The sequence below is a fragment of the Neomonachus schauinslandi genome, chromosome 9 (assembly GCF_002201575.2).
Source record: "Neomonachus schauinslandi chromosome 9, ASM220157v2, whole genome shotgun sequence".
Taxonomy (NCBI): Eukaryota; Metazoa; Chordata; class Mammalia; order Carnivora; family Phocidae; genus Neomonachus; species Neomonachus schauinslandi.
The window spans coordinates 140,067,780-140,073,779 of record NC_058411.1 but is presented as its reverse complement, the minus strand read 5'-3'; the positions used below and the strand labels follow the sequence as shown (position 1 = coordinate 140,073,779).

The following is a 6,000-nucleotide window of genomic DNA, read 5'->3' as shown; positions in this document are numbered from 1 at the left end:
AAAAAAAAAAAAAAAAAAAAAAAAAAAAAAAAAAAAAAAAGCCTCCAGCCCCGGCCGCGGCCGGCTCGCGGCGCCCAGCGCCGGGCTCCGGGCTGAGGCGGACGGGGGGAGGCGCGGGCCGCGCTGCGCACGGAGCACGGGCCCGGGCCGGAGGCGACGCTTCCGGGCCGCGCCCGCTCCCCGCGAGCGCGGCCATCCTTCCGCCCCCTCTCGAAGGCGGCTCCGGCCCGGGCAGGCCCGCCGCCGGGCACCCGGGAAGCCGCGCCGCCGGGCAGCGGGCCCGGGCGGGAGGCATCGCTGCGGGCAGGGTCGCGGGTGGGAAGCCGGGTCCCGGGCGAACGTCGGGGCACGCAGGGGAGCGTAATGCAAATGGCTGTCGGCGAGCCGGCGGGGCCGCGGCGGCGAATCCTGGAAAGGGCCAGTGGTCATCCGGAGGCCAGCAGGAGCCTCTTGGCAGCCGTTCATCCATCCCTCGGCGCCTCCTTCGCCATCCAGACTTGTTGAGTTTTCCCTGAGCGCGGTTCCGGGAGCCCCGCCGGCCCCATCATTGTCCTGGGGTGCGTGCATCCGCGCTGCCCGTCGCGCCTGCACCCACCCGGAGTGGCCGGGAGCTCGCAGCCTGGCGCCGAGCTGGTGGGTCCGGGAAGCTCCTCGTGCCTTTCACCTCCATGTTTGTTTTAGGTCGGATCCCAGACCTTCTCCTTGGCCTCCCGCTACAGTCCACAATAGCTCTCTCCCCCTATCTGGCAAGGTTGTCGCAGGGCTCTTTCTCTAGAAAGCATCTGCGTGTAATACACAGCATTAATTTTTTTATTTTTTTTTATCGGGCCCTTTGAGCGAGGAGATCAACACTGCCGTGTGTGCTTTGTGTTTTAAAAATAAATCCCTTTTACTTTTGATTTTTATCCTGGTTGGCAGTTAGTTGTTTGAAATGAGAGATACAGAGAAAAGGAGGGTCAGGGCATTTGGAGGCTCTGTTGGTATCCTTGGGGAACAGAGGTAGACGTGGGAAATATTGGCATAAATAAGAGTGTGAGCTCTAAAATGTGGTATTACAGTCAAGTGAAGGTAGCTAGACCAAGGGGGGGGAGAAAACACCCATTCACAAAAGGAAGTGACATCACGGGTGGCCAGGCTGAAATTCGTGAAGTTGAAGTAACGGATGGACATAATCACTTTTTTTGTATTTAGTTTGGCACGACTGTAAAATAGAACAGTTGGCCTGGGAATTGGGGGGGGGGGGGCTGGTATTTGGTTTGGGCTTTGTTATGGGCTAATCATTTCAACTGTCTGAACATCCATTTCTGCAACTATAAAATGATCATCTCTAGGATTCCTTCCAATACTAACACCTCAGATTTCAAGCGAGGGTCAGGTTCCATTAGGCTGTGAAAATAACTTTGGAGAGTCAAAAAAAAAAACAAAACACCCAAAACTTAAAATTTCATTAACAAGTTGCCACCTGTAGTAATTTTGAAACAAAAAAAGTGCTGCAGAAGTAGTCCTAGCTGTGTATCTAATTGCACATGAAATTCCTAGAAGTTGTAATTCCAAAACCAAGGCAAAATGGAAAATAAAATGAGGAAACAAAATCAGGTTGTTAGATAAAATAAATGCAGGGGGAAAAAATCTATCTCTTCCCCATTAAACATAAACTTTTCAAGGAAAGGACATGTCTCTCTCTTTTTTTTAATTAAAAAAAAGGTATTTTATAATGAGTAGCATGTTATAATTTCCAAGGAAAGGTAAGGGTTAGAAAAAGGTATTTGAGTCCCTACTCTGTTAGTACCATGCTGTATGCTTCATGTATGTTCTCATGTTATTTCCACTCCAGTTCTCTGAGGCATTATCCCCATTTTACACCTAGCTATAGCTTTGTAGATGATATTACAAAATGCTAACTGGGAAAAAAAAAAATCCTACTTATTCAAATTTCAAATACTGTCACTCGATATGAAGGCCTGTCTTGTGGGGATTAGATTTTGTATGGCCCCAAGGGATCAGACCTAGGAGGAAAAACATGGGGGAGACAGATTTCGGTTCAGACTGTGGGGAGGACTTTTCTATCAAAGAAGGTCCATGCTTGAATGAGAAGCAACTTCCCAGCTGTAGGGAAGATGTTGGGTCCTAGGCAGCCCCTTGTGAGGAATGTGGGCCAAAAGGATTCACTCATCTAGTATATTTGGTCAGGTTGGATTCCACTTTTGGCTGCGCTTCATACTCTGTGACCTTAGGCATATTCTGTAATCTTTCAAAATTTTAATTGACTAGCCTGTGAAATAGGCATAATTCTCACCTCACAGATTTAAGGGTGTGTAAAAGCACCAAGCAGCGGTGCTTGGGTGTTCCTCCCTCTTTTCCATTTTGGATTTCTAACTTTTCCCCTGTATTACTATACTGTTTTTAATTTTCAACTTTTGAGTTAGAGAGGTTATTTTCCCCAACATTTTGCTGAAATGAATCATTTCAAATGTATAGAAAAGTTAAAATAATTGTACAGTGAACACCCTTATATCTACCACTCAAATTCTACAATTAACATTTACCGTACTTGCTTTATCATATTATTCATGTATCCATCGCTCTATCCATACAGCAGTCCATCTTATTTTAATGCATTTTAAAGTAAGCTGCAGGCATCAGTATAATTTACTCCTAGACACTTCAGCATGCATTATCATTAACTAGAGGTCAATATTTTTCATAGATCCTTTTTCTTTTTTCTTTTTGTCTTTTGAGGTAAAATTTATATAAACTGAAGCACACTTAATGTACTGTTCAGTGAGTTTGACAGATATACACTGGTATAATCCAAACCCTGTGCAAGATAGAGGGTAGTATCAGTACCCATGAAAGTTCCCTCATGGCTCTTCCCAGTTAATTCCTGTCCTCTTCCCTATTCACATGTATTATATTAACATTCAGTAGCCAGCTAGCTGTGTCTGATGGAGTATATTTTATATTGCATATGACTTAAAAATACAAGTTCATTTGTACCTAAGGATTAACTAGCTTGATATTAAAAATACTTATGCTAAAATAAGAGTCTCTGAACCCTGTTCATTGTGTACCCTATTGGTTAAAAAAAAATTGAGCATGCATCCCTAATATGTATAAATTTACCTTAAATTATATATACATGTACTATTACATACCTTATAAAATAAATACCCACAGAAACTAAAGGGGATGAGAGATGATATAATTTATGTTTTAAAATTCTTATTAGCAAAATATTAATAGTAGATTAAGTCTGTATTTTTAAAGATATTAACTTTTGGAATATTTTTTCCCTGTTTCTTGTGAGATATGACTAGATAGTTATTCTGAAGAGATTTTCTATAATAGAACTGTCAGCTGGGCCATTTCCTTGTTTGCTTGTGCTGACATTATTGGTATTATCTTTGCAGGACTCCTTTTAGCCACTTGTTCATTTGGCAAGAGTTCATTTAGAAGTGAATATTCCATAATTTTGCTCAACTAGGCACTCTCATATGGCAGTAAATCACAGTGTTCCCAAAGTGAATAAAAAGAACCATCTGAATAAGGACACCAGTGTCAATTTATATATTAAATATTATACGTTTTAGGTAAAAGAATAAGAAACTAAAATAGAAATTGTACTGTTTTCTTCTTACACCCTCCCCCCAAATCGTCTTGTATATCCCCTGAGGTGTGAGCACTCTGTATATGTTACCCCTGCTCTAAAAGATGGAAATAAAACAAAACAGTCTCAAAACTCTTGTGTTTCAACCAAAGAACTCTTTTTAAATTTAAAAACTTTGTATGAGATCTCTCCAGCATTGCTAATCGGAGAGTAAATTGGTATGATCCCTTTGGAAAACTGGCCCAATCTATATAGTTAATTTATATTGTACCTTGTAATTTAGAAGTCTGTTCTAGGCATATACCCGAGAGAAATGAGTGTTTATGTCCACCAAAAGACTTGTACAAGAATGCTCATACATGACAGCTTTATTCATAATAGCAGAAGACTGAAAACAACCCAAATGTCCATCAACAGGAGAATGGCTAAACCAAATTGTAGCATATTCATGCAGTGGAGTACTGCTCAGCAGTAAAAAGGAACAAACTACTGATGCCCACAAAAATAGGGATGTATTTCAAAATTTGGGTTTGAGTGAAAAAAGCCAACACAGGAGTACATTCTGTATGATACCATGACCATCAAAAGCAGGCAAAATTGCTAAGTGGTGATCAGTTCTTGGTGGGGTGGAGGGGGGTGTTACAGACTGGGAGGAAGTCCTGAAAATGTACGTTATCATGATCTGGATGTGTACGTGTAAAACCTTATCAAACTGTACATTCAAGATTTGCACACTGTACTGTGTATAAGTTTTACCTAAATTTAAAAAATGCATACTTTGTATGAAGTGGGAGAAAAGAATCTAATACTTGAGACTTCATGGATTGAATTTGACCATTCTTAGCTTTCTGTGAGAATTTTTTTTTTCTTTAAGGCTTCAGTGCTACCAATTTGCATCTTCCTCTTCCCTTTTGACCATCTTAGAAACTTCATTTACTACTTTACAGCTTTCTCGTTACATTTCTTTTTAGTTCTGGTTTCTGGCTGTCTTTTGTTTAACTATATTAGAGTCTTTCTGTTCGTTTCATATTAAATCATTGCTCATCATATTTTTTGATCTAGCTCTTAACTTCTTACCTGATAAGAATAAAGCATCTGGGGGCACCTGGGTGGCTCTCTTGGTTTGGGCGTCTGCCTTCGGCTCAGGTCATGATCTCAGGGTCCTGGGATAGGGCCCCATGTTGGGCTTCCTGCTTGGCAGTGAGCCTGCTTCTCCCTCTCCCTCTGCCCCTCCCCACTGCTCCTGCTTTCACTCTTGCTCTCTCAAATGAATAAAATCTTAAAAAAAAAAAAGAAAGCATTTGACTACCATTCTAGGACAGCTCGAAGAGCTAAACTCTTAGCTAAACTTTTACTGAGCACCTACTGTGTGTAAGGCACTGTGCTAGGTATAGTTTTTCAATTTTCTACCTACTTTAAATTTGCAGCAATTTAAAAATATTAAAATTACATAATTAAAGTGTTTCCATATCCTTTATTAATATAAACACTGATTGAGAATCCTTAGTTCTGATCGATAGTACTTTCAGTTTTTTTGCTTTTGACAGTAAATTACTAAACTGTGAACCTTTATTTCCGGAGACCAGGCTACATAATTTCAGGGAATCACTTGGGACTTAAATTCTTTTTAATCTCAACATAAAGTAAGATGTTTATAATTCCCATTTCTTTGGCATGAGTCCAGAGAAGCCCATCATTGGTTCATTCCTCAGGTGGAGTGGCAGGGATTCATTCAGCCTTTCCCTGGGGACTATATTCCTGTTGCCAAGGGACTGGCACATTGTCGCATTTTCTTCTGCTTAACTCTGGGAGGAGATAGGCAACTTAAACCCTCAGTATCAATATGTACATTTTTCATTGCTCCCATTTCAACCAGATGAATCTGTATTTCTGGCACATCCCCTTTGCTATGCCCTAATGACTGCTGTTTCCCCGGGATTTGGAAAATGTTAATTTTCTGAAGTCAGGTTTCTACTTTATGAGATTGTGTTTGATTCTTTTTTTTTTTTTTAAAGATTTTATTTATTTATTTGAGAGAGAGAGAGAGAGAGACAGAGAAACAGCATGAGAGGGGAGAGGGTCAGAGGGAGAAGCAGGCTCCCTGCTGAGCCGGGAGCCCGATGTGGGGGACTCGATCCCAGGACTCCGGGATCATGACCCAAGCCAAAGGCAGTTGCTTAACCGACTGAGCCACCCAGGCGCCCTGTGTTTGATTCTTTTGGAAAATGACTGATGGTTTAAAATTATGTTTCACTTTATTGAAAATGTCTATTAGCATAAGAAAAAACAAAGTAGGCTAGTAAATATGGTAAACATAATGGGGGAAGAGCCCAAATACTCCTGTTTATTGGAGAGAGTTATCTTCTGTTGCAGAAGATTGTCCAGATGTTCAA

At 41.3% G+C, this 6,000-nt stretch overlaps 1 protein-coding gene across 1 annotated transcript in view; it reads left to right on the top strand.

Moving 5' to 3' along the window:
- Positions 1 to 6,000, top strand: part of HDGFL3 (HDGF like 3) — a 78,940-nt gene that overhangs the window by 538 nt on the left and 72,402 nt on the right. The window lies entirely within an intron of this gene.